Here is an 18229-nt window from a genome sequence, read left to right as displayed (position 1 = left end):
TGGGGAGCGCTTTGGTCGAGGGTCACATAAGACAGGGTGGGGTCGCTGTCCTGGTCCGGCGTGGTGGGGTGCCCCATGAGCACCCGTTGGTCGTAGGCGGTGGGAGGTGGCGCCGACCAAGGTGGCTTCCCCCATGTCTCGCATGTGGTGGTAGTGTGCAGGGAAGATGGCGGCCCCCATGTCTCGCACGTGGTGGCAGTGTGCAGGGAAGATGGCGACCCCCACGTCTCGCACACGGCGCTGCTCGATCCCGCTCGCGGTTTTGACTTACAGACCTTGGCAAAGTGGCCCTTCTTTCCGCAGCTGGAGCAGGTAGCTTGTTGGGCCGTGCAGCGTTTCCGGGGGTGCTTCTCCAGTCCGCAGAAGTAGCACTTCGCGGACTCACGACTGGCGGCAGCCGAGGTCGATTCGCCGGCAGGTTGCGGGGTCTGCGGCACCCACGAGGCCATTGGGGGATCGCGTGCTTGGAGAGCCTCGGAGTTATGCAGAGCGGCCTCCAACGTATCAGCCAGCTCCATCGCCGAATTTAGGGTAAGATCGGCTTTTTCCAGCAGCCGCTGGTGCACGTACGCTGACCTGGTCCCCGTGATGAAGGCGTTTCTCACTAGGAGTTCTGCATGCTGCGCCGCCGTCAGCTCCTGGCAATTGCAGGCTCGCACGAGCGTCCGTAGGGCCTGGATGAACTCAGCACTCGATTCCCCGGGGCATTGTTGCCGTGTCACTAAACGGTGCCGAGCATAGACGCTGTTTATCGGCCGCAGGTATTGTCTTTTGAGCGCGTTCATTGCGCCGTCGTAGTTCGGCTGGTCTCTGATCAGCGAATAGACCCATGGACTGACCCTGGAAAGTAGAACTCTGCACTTCGCTACGGGGTCGGTCGCTTTAATCTCCTCTAGATACGCTTTGAAGCAGGCCAGCCAGAGTTCGAAAGCGTTTCCAGCTTCAGGTGTTTGCGGATTGAGGTCTAATTTTTCTGGTCTCAGGGCCTGTTCCATGTTTTAAAACGTACAGTGAATAAAATTGAAGCACCTTCAATTACTCCAAAAGACTGAGGTTTGGTAAAATACTGAAAGGCTTTTATTCGCTGTACAATATGACCTCCACAGTGAGTGTCTGCCCCCGGACTGAGGGGGAGGGGCAAGGTGAACACCTTTATACAGGATTCTGTGGGAGGAGCCACAGGGGCAGTCAGCAGAGGGGTGTGTCCAGACAGGTAACCGAGTTACAACATGGTTTACCACACCTATGGCATGCATGTAGTGCCACACCTCAATTTTTTAAACCTTACCCATAATAAAAAGATACATAATGATTATGTGTATTGCCAAATGAAACAGCAATTGACTCAGTGATGGGGAACATGTTAAAGAGTCATGGCTAGTGTTTACTCCTTTCCTATTTGATGACTTTGTAGAAAAATAAATAAAAATTACCATGGCATCCGCAAGAATGTTTTAGAAGATTATTGCCAATTTTGTCACCCTTCTTTTGGGGCATTTGCTGTGGTGGTTGTAGATGCTCAGAGAAAAATTAGAGAAAGGAACATTTGAAAAGTGGAGTCCACAAATGATGAAACTATGGATAAAGCATAAGGTGGTAAGGATTGATGATGTTCCTGGCAATGGTTGTAAATGAGGGGCAAATTTCACCTCACACCAGAATTTGACATCGTTGCCACATCAAATCCAGCTTTGCGAATTTATCCTAATCTTTTGATCAGGCAGATTCAGTTAATCAAAGTCATTCTGGTGCAGGCAGGAACTGAAGCTATTAATATTAATTTTAGTGACAGTCTTGGATCAAAAGTAATATCATTATCTACGTTTGAACCCCATGTTCCACAAGAATGATTAAATCTCAAATGGTTCATAATTAGTTGTAAGTGTTTTGCGAAATTGAGGGTATAAATAAATACAAGTTTTTAAAACTGTCTTTCACTGTGTTCAGTAAGAAAAGTCACTGAAATTTTCAGTCAAGTATTAACTGCAGCAAGGACCTGACAGTCAGTGGTGGTAGTCTTTCTATCTGTCAGAACTGACTCTTCTGCCAGTAATATACCTCTGATTTTGATTCAGTTTTTCGCTCCATTAATACAGCCTAGTTTTTTGGGCATGTCCCACAGTACTGCTATTAGCATAACACAGACTAAGAACATACCTTGCTTCTAACCCATTTAATCAAGGCCTAATAAAGTAGAAATACTCCCATTTCTACTTATTTGCTCCTCCTGTTCTTCAGAACTGAAAGCTAACTTTTCTCCCTGTTCTGACAAAAGAACCAGACTTGAAACATTAACTATTTCTCTCTCCATCTATTTTGCCAGAAAAATCAAATGGAATTACTTTATTTAAATGGTGAGAGATTACAGGGCTCTGAGATGTAGTGATCTAGATGTCCTGTTGTATTATTCATAAATGTTAGTGTTCAGGTAGAGTAAGTAATTAGAATTAGAATCAGGTTTAATATGACTAGCATTTGTGACAACATTTGTTGTTTTCCAGCAGCAGTCTATTGCAATACATAACAATAAAATCTATAAATTACAGTAAGAGGTATATACAAGTAAAAAGAAAATTAATTAAGTAGTTTTCATAGGTTCATTGTCCATTCAAAAATCTGATGGTGGAGGGGAAGAAGCTGTTCCTGAAATGTTGAATGTGTGCCTTCAGGCTCTTGTATCTCCTGCTTGACGGTAGCAATGAGAAGAGGGCATATCCTGGGTGATGGGGAGTCCTTATTGATGGATGCTGCCTTTTTGAGGCATTGCCTTTTGAAGGTGTTTGGTGCCGGAGAGGCTAGTTGAGCTGGCAGAGTTTACAACTTTCTGCAGCTTTTTCCGATCATTTGCAGTGGCTCTCCATACCAGATGGTGATGCAAGATGTTAAAATGCTCTGTACATCTGTAGAAATCTGCGAGTGTCTTTGGTAACTTACCAATTCTCCTCAATTTCCTAATGAAATATAGCCGTTCTCGTGAATTCTTTGTAATTGCATCAATATCTTGGCCCAGAATAGATCCTTGGATTAGCTAAGCTAACAGTGTTTTGCTAGGGGAGATGAAGATAAAAATAGGGATGTTATACCTCACTTATAAAGGGCACTTGTGAGACCCCACTTAGAGTATTGTGCACAGTATTAGTCTCCTTTAAGTTTAAGGAAGGATGTTATTTTATTGGAAACTGTTTAAAGAAAGTTTACTAGACTCATCTGGAATGGATGAGTCATCGGGTGAGAAGAAGTTACATAAGCTAGTCTTGTATCTTCTGACTTAGAAGAGTCAGTGATTAAAACATTTAAGAACTTGGGTGGTCTTGATGGGAAGGATTTGGCAAGGTTGTTTGCTCATGGGAGAATCTAGAACTAGGGGTCACTGCTTAAAAGTAAGGGTCGGCTCATTGAAGATAGATGAAGTGACTTTTTTCTCTTGAGATTCATGAATCTTTGGAATTTTCTTCCTCAAAGGGTGTTGTAAGCAAAGTCTTTGATTATTTTAAAGGCTGTTGTGGATCAGTTTCTTGATAAGCAAAGGGGTGAAAGGCTGCCACGGATAGATGGGATTACAGAGTTAAGATTACAGTCAGATCAGCCGTGGTGTTGTAAAATAGCAATGCAGATTTTCAAGGCCCAGTGGCCTACTTTTCTTCCAGATTCACTTGAATGTTGTTCTCTGCAGAATAGGTTTGAGAAAAATATGTCTAAATATTAGATTTAAAAATGGAATCCGCTTGTTTAGGTTCAAAAACAGTGTTGGAGGTTTAGGTATTTTTATTAAAGTAAGATATTGAAGCTTATTTAGGGCAACTTCAAGTAATAAGGGGAGTTATTGTCTAGTCCCAGAAGGTTCCACAACATATTCATGGCATGGGAGGATAAAATATCATCTCTGTTGTACTTTACAGAAAATTCAAAAATAGGAGTCAGAAACCAGCACCCAATTTCCTGTGGTAACAGGAAAGAGGTTAGTAAGAAGATAAAGGTCAGTTGTTCCTTATAAATAATCTTTGCTGAGGTGTGTTTTAAAAAGCCAGAAATGCTTGAGCAATGTTATGGAGTCACTTAATTTTAGTAAGTTGTGTTAATTGGTTTAATATGTTTCATCTGTCATTACTTGAAGCAAGTTAAATAAATTGCAGCCCGAACAGTCAAGTTTATTGCTCCTGCTAGCCTTGGTTTAGAATAAAGCAATAGAATTATTAATACAATGCCTGCCAACTTAATTGTCGTGATATTTTTACCTTCTCTATGTACATGTGGTGGAAGTGGATCCCAGACAGCATCTGTTTTTTTACCTAGGGTGTCTGGCCATTTGAGCAATTGGCCTCTCTCATTCCATATTTTGTATACCATTAGCAATTCAACAGCATTTCATTACATTTTAAAATGGACGATTCCATATTTGCAGAGAACTCTTGCTGCTCTTGATGAATATAGTGGCTGTACTATCTATCTGCTAGCATTTAGCTGTTGAAACAGGCATATTCTGAACATTACTATGAAATGTGTCTTTCTAGAACTTGATTACAGAGTTGAAGCCACTTGTATCAACTTGGAGTCAAGAAATAAAGTCAAGCCTTAATAGGCATTGTCATATGAAAATTCCTCTTGAATTTTGCTTCAGGTAGGACCTGACATAGCACTCAAGACTCCATTGGTTTTAATAGGAATTCAAGGGCAAAGAGGCGGAAACGATCGTGTCTTTTAAGAGACTTCTGGATGGATACATGGAGCTTAGAAAAATGGATGGCTATGGGTAAGCCTAGGTAGTTCTAAGGTAAAGACATGTTTGGCACAGCTTTGTGGGCCGAATGGCCTGTATTGTGCTGTAGGTTTTCTATGTTTCTATGATTTAGAAAGCAAAGCAGAAGTTAAAAAAATAGTTTTAATGCTTAAATTTTGTTTTGAAATAAATTTATATTAAAAGTACACACTGCAGTGAAAATTATTTAATTCAGTGCTTATATTTTTAAAAGATGCATATCAGAGACATGGGAAAGTTATTAAGTGAACTATAGTTTTAGCAGCTGTAACAACTGCATTCCTAGTTTTGTTGCCTGTCAGGGGTGTTCCTAAACAGAGCTGCTTGCCATGCCATCTGATGCCCTTTTGACTTCCAAGCTACACTGTTGAACTGTTGGTGGGAAGGGCCACCAAGGAAGGCCACCTGCCTCTGGACAAGTTGTCCATATTGTGACGACAAACCAAGTTATCAGACGATTGATGCTAATGAGAGAGCTAAGGAAGACAATGGAGAAACGTTCAAAATGTTAATGAGAGAGGAGAGAGAGATAACGGAAAAGAAACACAATTCAGAATATTGACAGACCAGTTGCTTTGAACCTGAACTGTTTGAAGTTTGATGGACAGGCGATACCCCAGCAGGGGGATAAAAAGAACAGGTTCGCTAAGGCATGGGACACCACGAGATCACGAGATCACGAGATAACGAGACCCCTGGAAAGAGTGGTGTGCCCCCACGAGTGGTGGGAGTTTGGAGGTCCGGTTCGCAGGAACCGACCATAGGCTCACAGGGTGTAAAGGTACGATCGGTGGGAACCTGGTGTGTGTGTCCGCCCTTGCCTGGGTGCCGGGTTCACCGCGGAAGAACGGTCGTATCCGGAACAGAGGGGTCACAGTCAGTGACCACAGCGGGATAGAAAACATAAAAGGGTCCGCCCGAAACCACCTGTGAAGACATCAAAGGTCTGTCTGAATCGAATTGCATCTCTCTCTCTCTCTCTCTCTCTCTCTCTCTCTCTCCAATGGCACAACAGCGATTACTGCGAACTGTACTAAGCTGAATTGAACTCTGCGTCACTTAAGACTGATCATTTTACCCCTAGACTGCAATAGAGCTTGGTTGATTTCTGTTACCCTAGTTCTGTGTACATGTGTGTATTATCATTGCTAACCTGTTGCATTTATATCCTTATGATTAGAGTACTGTGTTACTTATTTCTTTAATAAAACGTTATTAGTTCCTAGTAATCCAGGCTCCAACGAGTGGTCCATTTCTGCTGGTTTGGCAACCCAGTTATGGGGTACGTAACAATATCATGAGGGCAGCAATGGGGGAAGCAAGGCAGCAAATCTAGGAGAGACTCCAGGTCAACACGCTCCAGCTTTCAGTTACCATATGTCTTATTCTCTGTAGCTCCCTCTTGAACATATTTCCTCCAGGTGTATCTATTGAGTGCAATGCCTTTCCAGTTTTTAGATGTAATATTGAATTTCTTCAGGCTGATTTTAATATTATCTTAGAAGTGTTTCCTTCACCCACCAGAGGCTCACTGACTTTGACTGGGAGTAAAGGATCTGTTTGGTGAGGTGTGAGTTAGGGATGACGTACCATCCTTGGGAGTTGGTATTGCTTTATTGCTGATGGTGATGCTGTTCATGTTGGTCTCCTATAGTATGCTGGTGTTAGTATATCTGACCTTCCAGCTGATCCTCAAAATATTTTGTAAGATACTTTGATGGAATTGTTCTAGGGCTTTCAGGTGGTTTCATAGTCCATGATTCAGCTCCATTCAATACCATAGGAAGGACAATTGCTGTGTAGACCAAAAGTTTTGTTTGGACCGATAGGTCACAATATTTAAAGACTATTTCCTTAATTGTGCATTGGCTCCACTAGCACTACCCAGGCAGTGGTTGATCTGTAAGTCGATGTGTGCTTTTGAGGAGAGAGTGCTGTCAAGGAAAAGAAAGTGGTCTACATTTTAAAGGATGATATTGCCAACTTTTATGGAGGGCTGGATAAATGGTGGTTGGGCAGTGGCTGAGATAGGATGTGTTTTTTTTATTTCCAAGACAAGACCTAGGGCCCTGTATGCCTTGGTAAAGACATTCAGGATGCATTGAAGTCCTTCAGAGTGTGCTGCAATGGTGTTGTCATCTACATAATGAAGCTCCATGATTGGTGTTGACCTTGTTCTTGGCCTTGAACCAGTTAAGGTTGAAAAGTTTGCTATCCATTATATACCTAATTGGGATTCTGTATGGTAGTTCTTGGCCAATGAAGTGAAGGACAGCAGCAATAAAGGTGGAAACTGGGGTGGATGCAATGATGCAGCCCCGTTTTGAGAGTGACTGGTTCTGATTCAGCACCACTACTGCTGAGTGCTATGGCTGTCATGTCATCTGATTTTGAGTGTGAGGTGGTTGTTGTAACACATCTTAATCAGCCAGTCTACAATATCTGATTTCTGTATGCCTCTACAGTTCCATTCTCTGAGGTTTTACAAATAAGAGCAGTGTTATCTGCAAAATTATAAATGGTATTTAACCTTTGTTTAGCCACACCATCATGAGTGTAGAGAGCGTAGAGCACGTAATGGGCTGAGCACATATCCTTGAGGTGTGTTCATATTGATTGACAGCAAGGAGGGGAATGTTATCACCGGTCTTTATTGACTGTGATCTCCTAATGAGGAAGCTAAAGATCCAGCTGCAGAGGGACATACAGAGGCCTAGTTTAGAAGCTTGGTGATGGTATGAAATGTATTTGATAAATAACAGCCTGACATATGTTTTGCTGTTGTCTAGGCGCACCAAAGCAGAGTGGCTAGCCAGTAACATTTCATCCACTGGTCTAGGTCCTTGCTCAGGCAGGAGTTAATTCTGGCGATGACCAACCTCTCAAAGCACTTCATCATAGGAGATATGAGTACGACTAGTTGATAGTCAATGAGGCAGTTCACTCTCTGCTCTTTTTGGGCACCGGTATGATTACTGCTCTTTTGAAACAGCTGGGAACCTCAGACAACAGCAAGGAGAGGTTGAAGATCGCCTGTGAAAAGAGAAACTGAGTTAATATTTCAGGATAAAGACTCTTCCCTGGAAAGTGAAATGATTAATTTCTCTGAAATTGGATAACAAAATGGGTCTGGCATAGATGCCTTTTTAGTTATTACTTTTACTCCCTTAAGCATTCTGAGCACTCTTGTATGACGACTGAATCTGCTTGGATGACAACGTAACACTTGGTTAGAACAGCAAATCCTATTGTGATATGGAATACATAGTCATATCTTTTGTAAAGTTGCTATGACCTAAGTCTTATATTTTCAATGGATGATTAGTTGGGTGGATGTTGGTACAGTGATCTTGTAAGTTCATTGAAACTGTAATTCTTAGTGTTTTATATTTCCAAATTGAATTCCTTTTGGACTGGAACCCTCCATTGGTAAATTAAATATACAGTTAATCTATTGCCTTAAAGAAAGCAAAATATTTGTCTACTTTCTTGTGGAACCTTTGAGATTCATATAATCTTTTTGCTTTTTCTTTCTGATCCTTTTATGCATTTGAGTCTCTGCTGATCACTGATCCTGCTCTCCAAGGCTCCCTTGTTTTTACTGAGCCTTCTTTTCTTTGCTGCATCTTTTAAATGTAGATCCTGTGATCTACATCTTCAGGCCAATTTAGCAATCTGTTGCCCTGCTTTCTCCGGGGGTTTTCTGTGAGGCTTCAAGTGAAATGTGTGGCCCTGAGGCCAAGAAACCTGGTGACGGGGCGCAAGCCCATGATTGACTCCACTGAAGTGACAAGAAAGACTGAAACCATGGAGGAGAGTGCGGAAGGCCAGCAGGTGTTCAGCGCCGTCTATCAGCCTCTCACTTGCTACTGCTGGAGGAAGGTTTCTGAGTGTGACTGTCTCTCTCTTCCTTTTGCTTGCTGCTCTCGAAAGAAAGCCCTTGCGTTTGAATGGTCTTACTCCCCTTCGATGCTGTCAGAGGATGGTGCCAGAGCAAGGTTTAACTGATGCGGTTTGTGGATTAGACTCTGCAGTTCATATTATGATACATTTTGAGTTTCTGGTTGCTCCTTTTTTTTGTTGCTATTTTGGGTGATTTTGAATTGGGTCAGCCTGTAGCTAACGAACACTGAGCTGAACTGAATAAGCCTGGGCTTATTCATTTTTGTGTTTTAAATTCTGTGTTTTTCTATTTGTTTTTTGGTTGCCATTTGTGCAATTTTGTTTTTTTTAGTGCATGTGGGGGGCGGAGGGGGTGGTGTTTTTCTTTGAATGGGTTCCATGGTTTTTCTTTGTTTTATGGCTGTCTGTAGGGAAGGCGAATCTCAGGGTTGTGTACTGCCCATCGTCTCTCGCTGGTGCTCCTCGCCTCCCACTTTTCTCTTCTCCATGGCCTTCTGCCCTCTCCAATTGGCTTCCCTCTTCTCCAACCCTATATCTCTTTCACTAATCAACTTCCCAGCTCTTTACTTCACCAATTGCCTTGTGTTTCTCTCTTTCCTCCCTGCACCTTTTAACTCTACTCCTCATCTTTTTTTCCTCCAGTCCTGCTGAAGGGTCTTGGCCCAAAACATTGACTGTACTCTTTTCCATAGATGCTGCCTGGCCTGCTGAGTTCCTGTAGCATTTTGTGACTGTTGGTTATATACTGAATACAAAAAAATAAAATAAAGTCATCCTTGCGAGACCATGGATCTGCACCTGGAAAGTCTTCACTCTCCAGGGCGCAGGCCTGGGCAAGGTTGTATGGAAGACCAGCAGTTGCCCCTCCCCTCTCCACGACACCGATGTTGTCCAAGGGAAGGGCATTAAGATCCAGACAGCTTGGCACCAGTGTCGTCGCAGAGCAATGTGTGATTAAGTGCCTTGCTCAAGGACACAACACGTTCCCTCAGCTGGGGCTTGAACTCACGACCTTCAGGTAGCTAGTCCAATGCCTTTACCATTTGGCCACATGCTCACAGACACTGCATACATACTTCGATAATAAATGTTCTTTGAATCTTTAAATCACTCTCTCCCACATTCCCAAGCAGGGTTGTGATTGGGCTGGCTTAGCTAACAGCTCAAACAGTTTAGTTTTCATGAAGGCACACATGGCAATGACAGTTTTCTTAAAGGATTGGGAGGGAACCATCTTGTATGCTGGATGTGCTTGTAAGCTTAACATTCATGCATACAATTCTTGTTTGGTATGAACACATGTTCTAGGAAGAATTATTGGATTGTGATTTTAGGACTTTTTTTTAAAACTGTGCCAAAATGATTTCAAATAATAAAATCATAATACTTCTATAAAACAGCTTGTATCCATTAAAGATAATTTCTCAATAATTTTAACAGTTGGAAAACCGAGTTCTCTACTTGTTTCTATATTGCCTTTCAGCAATGTGCTACTTCACCAGAATCTATTAATCTCAAAGAGCCCTGTATTGTTTGGTTTAATTTCCTAAAAAAGGAAAGAACGTCTCAGATAGCTGTTTGACAGAAGTAAAATTGACCGAGGTCATTGTTGTTATTTCGGAACACCAGTCTTGTACCACCTGTGTAGATTGAGAGTACACTGTACATCTGTTTGTGAGAATGCTGGTTGTTATGGAGACTGACTTTTAGCAAACATTATGGCAGGACAGAATTTAACTGCAAGGTTATTAATGTGGGTGTTTGGGTCACCCTAGTCACTTTTTCTGTCTGTATTTTACAATGTCTTTTAAAACTGTTAACAATTAACTCTGCTATTTATGACACTTGTATGTAGGCATCAAAAGGAGAAGAAAATAACATAACGAAAATGTTCAGCCAGCAGAACCCTTTTTCCCCTGAGTAATAAAAAGAATACCTATTTTATTGTCAGTCTTTTTTTTACTACAGCCAGAAACATAGAAATTTTCTTCAGCCTTCTAAGAATTGATGCAGAAAGCACCAAGACAATTGCTCAATATTTTGTTCAGATAATACTTTGAAGAAATGCTCACATTGAATTGCTCAAATTCAGCTCCAAGTTAATAGATCTAAATGGAAAATGGGCCTCACCATTATTTCAGAACTGTTTGGAATGCTATTATTCAAAAACATCAGGAAGACCAAGGAATTAATTGTGGGTTTCAGGAAGGGAAAGTCGAGCAAACACATCAGTCCTCATCGAAGGATCAGCAGTGGAAAGGATGAGCAGTTTCAAGTTCCAGGGTGTCAACATCTCTGAAGATCTATCTTGGGCCCAACATATTGATACAATTACCAACAAGGTACAATGGCGGCTATATGTCATTACAAATTTGAGGAAACTTGGTATGTTACCAAAGACACCTGTAAATTTCTACAGATGTATCATGGAGAACATTCTAACTGGTTATATCACTGCATGGTATGGAGGGGCCACAGTACAGGATCTGAAAAAAGCCGCAGAAGGTTGCAAACTCAGCCAGCTCCATCATGGGCACTTGTCTTCCCAGCATCGGGGACTACTCACAAAGGTGATACACCAAAAAGGCAGCATCCATCATTAAGGATCCCCATCACCCAGGACATACCCTCTTCTCATTGTGAATATCAAAGAGGAGGTATAGGAGCCCAAAGACACACATTCAACATTTTAGGACCAGTGGAGCTTAGGAGGGACAATGGCACCTCACGGTGATTCCTTTGCTTGTATCTTCGGAAACAACTCTATTTTCACCTTTAATATCTTTATTTTTTCACTTCAGGGTTCTTTTGAAGACCCTGACCTGGAGTTACACGCAGGCTTCGGTTCTTATACGGGAATGGTACCTGTTCTTTGGGTTCCATGACCGGCCGTTATTCGACATGCCAAGGGTGTGGCCTGAGAGTCTCGCTCGTGTTTGGAAGCCTAAGATCTCGGGGTTCTGGACATGGGCGGATTGGGGGTCGGTGTCACGGTAGGAGACTCATGTGTCGTCAGGGAGGCCGGAAAATCTTTCACTGTGGGCCCTACGACTCGAGTTCTTTGCGATTTTTGGACACAGAGCTCGAAAAAAACGATGAAACAGACTTTTAGCATGGTAAACCAGTGGGTTGTTGTTATGTCTCCCGCTCGCTGTGAAAATGGGGGGGCGGGGGACACCTCCCTCTCCCTTATTAGGGAGAGAGAGAGAACCTGTGGTTTATCGAATGTCAGATGAAATTTGAAGCCTTTGGGGTAACTTTGGTCTGTGTCTTTGCTATTGCTTAGCACACGCTTGGGCTCGGTGACGGTACCGATGCACTCTTTTTTTGCTAGTTGGGGGAGGGGGGATCGTTGCTCGCTGTCACTTACGTGTAGGAGGGGGCAACTGGGGAGGGACTTCGGGGTTCTCATGTTTAACTGGCATTCATTCTTTGGGGCACTTTTCTGTTTTTATGTATGTTTGCGAAGAAAGGGTAATTCAGGATGTATATTGTATACATTTCTCTGACATTAAATTGGACATTTGAACCGGTTTCTTTCCCTCTGTCAGCAGATTTCTGAATGGACAATTAATCCATTTGCACTACCTTACTTTTTAAAAATTTCTTTTGCACTCAATTTGCACTATATTGTAATTTATAGTTTTTTATTATTATGTATTGTGATGTACTGCTGCCACAAAACAACACGTTTCATGAACATATGCCAGTGATATTAATCTTGATTCCAATTCTGTTCCATTGGTTTTCTTCCATATATTCTGAAGCCACTCACTGCAGCTCAGTCACTACCCAGCTGAATCTGGCTAGTGCCATCCATTAAAAACTGAGTGAAATTCCAGCATCTGCAGATTTCCATAGAAACCATATAGAAACCATAGAAACTACAGCACAGAAACAGGCCTTTTGGCCCTTCTTGGCTGTGCCGAACCATTTTCTGCCTAGTCCCACTGACCTGCACACGGACCATATCCCTCCATACACCTCCCATCCATGTATCTGTCCAATTTATTCTTAAATGTTAAAAAAGAATCTGCATTTACCACCTCATCTGGCAGCTCATTCCACACTCCCACCACTTTCTGTGTGAAGAAGCCCCCCCTAATGTTCCCTTTAAACTTTTCCCCCCTCACCCTTAACCCATCTCCTCTGGTTTTTTCTCCCCTTGCCTCAGTGGAAAAAGCCTGCTTGCATTCACTCTATCTATACCCATCATAATTTTATATACCTCTATCAAATCTCCCCTCATTCTTCTACGCTCCAGGGAATAAAGTCCTAACCTATTCAACCTTTCTCTGTAACTGAGTTTCTCAAGTCCTGGCAACATCCTTGTAAACCTTCCTGCACTCTTTCCACCTTATTTATATCCTTCCTGTAATTTGGTGACCAAAACTGAACACAATACTCCAGATTCGGCCTCACCAATGCCTTATACAACCTCATCATAACATTCCAGCTCTTATACTCAATACTTTGATTAATAAAGGCCAATGTACCAAAAGCTCTCTTTACGACCCTATCTAAAGTGACGCCACTTTTAAGGAATTTTGTATCTGTATTCCCAGATCCCTCTGTTCTACTGCACTCCTCAGTGCCTTACCATTAACCCTGTATGTTCTACCTTGGTTTGTCCTTCCAACGTGCAATACCTCACACTTGTCTGTATTAAACTCCATCTACCATTTTTCAGCCCATTTTTCCAGCTGGTCCAAGTCCCTCTGCAGGCTCTGAAAACCTTCCTCACTGTCTACTACACCTCCAATCTTTGTATCATCAGCAAATTTGCTGATCCAATTTACCACATTATCATCCAGATCATTGATATAGATGACAAATAACAATGGACCCAGCACTGATCCCTGTGGCACACCACTAGTCACAGGCCTCCACTCAGAGGAGCAATTCTCTACCACCACTCTTTGGCTTCTTCCATTGAGCCAATGTCTAATCCAATTTACCACCTCTCCATGTATACCTAGCTACTGAATTTTCCTAACTAACCTCCCATGCAGGACCTTGTCAAAGGCCTTACTGAAATCCATGTAGACAATATCCACTGCCTTCCCTTCATCCACTTTCCTGGTAACCTCCTTGAAAAACTCCAATAGATTGGTCAAACATGACCTACCACGCACAAAGCCATGTTGACTCTCCCTAATAAGTCCCTGTCTATCCAAATGCTTGTAGATTCTGTCTCTTAGTACTCCTTCCAATAACTTACCCACTACCGACGTTAAACTCACCGGCCTATAATTTCCTGGATTACTTTTCGATCCTTTTTTAAACAACGGAACAACATGAGCCACTCTCCAATCCTCCGGCACCTCACCTGTAGACAGTGACATTTTAAATATTTCTGCCAGGGCCCCCGCAATTTCAACACCAGTCTCCTTCAAGGTCCGAGGGAACACTCTGTCCTCGTGTTTGTGTGAAATTAGCTCTTCTGGTCTTTAAAGCTCAATCTTATGTAAGGTAATAACTTTGAGATTTTATTTTAGTATTTAAAAGAATTATCCAAATTTCTGAGTTTTTGATAAATGTAGAATTTTCATGTGTTTTACAGATGACTCATTTTTCAAAATTATCAAGTGATTCACAGACAAGTAAAAACTGAAATCATGTGGTTGGCATTATTTATTTATTTTTTTGATACAAGGCAGAGTAGGCCCTTCCAGCTCTTTGAGCAGTGCCTCCCCAGCAACCCTCAGTATTCCTGATTTAACCCCAATCTTTACAATGACCAGTTAACCTATCCAGTACTACTTTGGACTGTGGGAGGAAACTGGAGAACCTTGGAAAACCCACACATGCCACAGGGAGGATGTCCAGACTTCTTACAGAGGAGACCAGGGTTGAACTATGAGCTCTGACTATCCCTCTGTAGTAGTGCCATGCAAACTGCTACGCTACCGTGGCATTTGTATTTAATGAATTGTCCTAATTAGAGTCCTTAGAGTCCTTTAGCTTCAGATGCATCATAACACAATTAGTTTAGACCATAAGACCATAAGACAAAGGAGCAGAAGTAGACCATTCGGCCCATCGAGTCTCCTCCGCCATTTTATCACGAGCTGATCCATTTTATCCTATTTAGTCCCACTGCCCCGCCTTCTCACCATAACCTTTGATGCCCTGGCTACTCAGATACCTATCAATCTCTGCCTTAAATACGCCCAATGACTTGGCCTCCACTGCTGCCCGTGGCAACAAATTCCATAGATTCACCACCCTCTGACTAAAAAAATTTCTTCACATTTCTGTTCTGAAAGGGCGCCCTTCAATCCTGAAGTCATGCCCTCTCGTACTAGACTCCCCCATCATGGGAAACAACTTTGCCACATCCACTCTGTCCATGCCTTTTAACATTCGAAATGTTTCTATGAGGTCTCCCCTCATTCTTCTAAACTCCAAGGAATACAGTCCAAGAGCGGACAAACGTTCCTCATATGTTAACCCTCTCATTCCTGGAATCATTCTCGTGAATCTTCTCTGTACCCTCTCCAACGTCAGCACATCCTTTCTTAAATAAGGAGACCAAAACTGCCCACAGTACTCCAAGTGAGGTCTCACCAGCGCCTTATAGATCCTCAACATCACATCCCTGCTCCTATACTCTATTCCTCTAGAAATGAATGCCAACATTGCATTCGCCTTCTTCACTACTGACTCAACCTGGAGGTTAACTTTAAGGGAATGCTGTACGAGGACTCCCAAGTCCTGTTGCATCTCAGAACTTTGAATTCTTTCCCCATTTAAATAATAGTCTGCCCGTTTATTTTTTCTGCCAAAGTGCATAACCATACACTTTCCAACATTGTACTTCATTTGCCACTTCTCTGCCCATTCTTCCAATCTATCCAAGTCTCTCTGCAGACTCTCTGTTTCCTCAGCACTACCGGCCCCTCTACCTATCTTCGTATCGTCAGCAAACTTAGCCACAAAGCCATCTATTCTATAATTCAGATCGTTGATGTACAATGTAAAAAGAAGCGGCCCCAAGACTGATCCCTGTGGAACACCACTGGTAACCGGCAGCCAACCAGAATAGGATCCCTTTATTCCCACTCTCTGTTTCCTGCCAATCAGCCAACGCTCTATCCACGTATGTAACTTTCCTGTAATTCCATGGGCTCTTATCTTGTTAAGTAGCCTCATGTGTGGCACCTTGTCAAAGGCCTTCTGAAAATCCAAATATACAACATCCACTGCATCTCCCTTGTCTAGCCTACTGGTAATTTCCTCAAAAAATTGTAATAGGTTTGTCAGGCAGGATTTTCCTTTAAGGAATCCATGCTGAGTTCTGCCTATCTTGTCATATGCCTCCAGGTACTCTGTAACCTCATCCTTAACAATCGACTCCCAACAACTTCCCAACCACTGACGTCAAGCTAACAGGTCTATAATTCCCTTTTTGCTTCCTTGCCCCCTCCTTAAATAGCGGAGTGACATTTGCAATCTTCCAGTCTTCCGGAACCATTCCAGAATCTATCGACTTTTGAAAGATCATCGCTAATGCCTCCGCAATCTCCACAGCTACTTCCTTCAGAACACGAGGGTGCATTCCATCTGGTCCAGGAGATTTATCGACCTTTAGCCTATTCAGCTTCCTGAGTACTTTCTCTGTCGTAATTGTGACTGCGCACACTTCTCTTCCCTGCCACCCTTGAGTGTCCGGTATCCTGCTGTCTTCCTCAGTGAAGACTGATGCAAAATACTTGTTCAGTTCCTCTGCCATCTCATCATCTCCCATTACAATTTCTCCAGCATCATTTTCTATCGGTCCTATATCTACTCTCACCTGTCTTTTACTCTTTATATACTTGAAAAAGCTTTTAGTATCCTCTTTGATATTATTTGCTAGTTTCCTTTCATAGTTAATCTTTTCTCTCTTAATGACCTTCTTGGTTTCCTTTTGTAAGGTTTTAAAAACTTCCCAATCCTCTGTCTTCCCACTAATTTTTGCTTCCTTGTACGCCCTCTCCTTTGCTTTAACTTTGGCTTTGACTTCTCTTGTCAACCACGGTTGCATCCTTTTTCCAGTCGAAAATTTCTTCTTTTTTGGAATATACCTGTCTTGCACATTCCTCATTTTTCGCATAAACTCCAGCCACTGCTGCTCTGCCGTCTTTCCCGCCAGTGTCTCTTTCCAGTCAGCTTTGGCCAGTTCCTCTCTCATGCCACTGTAATTTCCTTTACTCCACTGTAACACTGACACATCAGATTTCGGCTTCTCTTTTTCTAATTTCACAGTGAACTCAATCATGTTATGATCACTGCCTCCTAAGGGTTCCTTCACTTCAATCTCTCTAATCACCTCCGGTTCATTACACAATACCCAATCCAGTACAGCCGATCCCCTAGTGGGCTCAATAACAAGCTGTTCTAAAAAGCCATCTCGCAGACATTCTACAAATTCTCTCTCTTGAGATCCAGTGCCGACCTGATTTTTCCAATCTACTCGCATGTTAAAATTCCCCACAATTATCATAACACTGCCCTTCTGACAAGCCTTTTCTATTTCCAGTTGTAATTTGTAGTCCACATCCCTGAAGCTGTTTGGAAGCCTATAAATAACTGCCATCAGGGTCCTTTTACCCCTGCTATTCCTTAGCTCAACCCATAAAGATTCTGCATCTTCCGATCCTATATCACTTCTTTCTAATGATTTAATATCATTTCTTACCAATAAAACCACGTCTCCCCCTCTGCCTACCTTCCTATCCTTCCGATACACTGTGTATCCTTGGACGTTCAGCTCCCAGAGACATGCATCCTTTAGCCAGGTCTCAGTGATGGCCGCAATATCTACCTGCCAATCTGTAGCTGTACAACAAGATCATCCACTTTATTCCTTATGCTGCGTGCATTTAAGTACAACACCTTAAGACCAGTATTTGATACTTTTTGCTTTGATTTCACTGCAACTTTATTGCACTTCAACTCATCCCAATGGCTACACATTTGCCCCATCACTTGCCTGTCTTTCCTGACATCTTTACTGCTCACTATCTTAGATTTATTTCTGTTTTCCCCTTCCTCCACTCTATCATTCCGGTTCCCATCCCCCTGCCAAATTAGTTTAAACCCTCCCTAACAGCTCTGTTAAACTTTCCCGCCAGGATATTGGTCCCCTTCGGGTTCAGGTGTAACCTGTCCTTTTTGAACAGATCATACTTTCCCCAGAAGAGATCCCAATTATCCAAGAATCTGAAGCCCTGACCCCTACACCAGTCTCTCAGCCAGGTATTCATCTGCCTGATCCAACGACTCTTACCCTCGCTAGCACGTGGCACAGGTAGCAATCCCGAGATTACTACCCTGGAGGTCCTGTTTCTCAGCTTCCTTTCTAACTCCTGGAAATCTCTCTTCAGGACCTCCTCCTTTGTCCTATCTATGTCATTGGTACCAACATGTACCAAGACAACTGGCTGCTCACCCTCCCCCTTTAGAATATTCAGGACCCGATCCGAGACATCCCGTACCTTGGCACCTGGGAGGCAACACACCATGTGGGTATCTCTGTCAGGCTCACAGAATCTCCTGTCTGTTCCCCTGACTATGGAATCGCCC

The 18229-nt window shown here is 42.7% G+C and overlaps 1 protein-coding gene across 2 annotated transcripts in view; it reads left to right on the top strand.

The window, feature by feature from the left end:
* lmf1 (lipase maturation factor 1) overlaps positions 1–18229 on the top strand; it is a 784937-nt gene that overhangs the window by 148662 nt on the left and 618046 nt on the right. The window contains exon 1 of one of the 2 annotated variants that reach the window (XM_063057365.1): positions 3922–3976. The exons of the other annotated variant lie outside the window; for it this stretch is intronic. The gene's annotated coding sequence lies outside the window, so the exon portion shown is untranslated. Of the gene's footprint in view, positions 1–3921; positions 3977–18229 lie in introns of those variants that run through there. 2 annotated transcript variants of the gene reach the window in all.

This window comes from Mobula hypostoma, chromosome 9, assembly GCF_963921235.1.
Source record: "Mobula hypostoma chromosome 9, sMobHyp1.1, whole genome shotgun sequence".
Classification (NCBI taxonomy): domain Eukaryota; kingdom Metazoa; phylum Chordata; class Chondrichthyes; order Myliobatiformes; family Myliobatidae; genus Mobula; species Mobula hypostoma.
The sequence above is the reverse complement of the archived record's forward strand: the minus strand, read 5'-3'. Positions and strand labels throughout refer to the sequence as shown.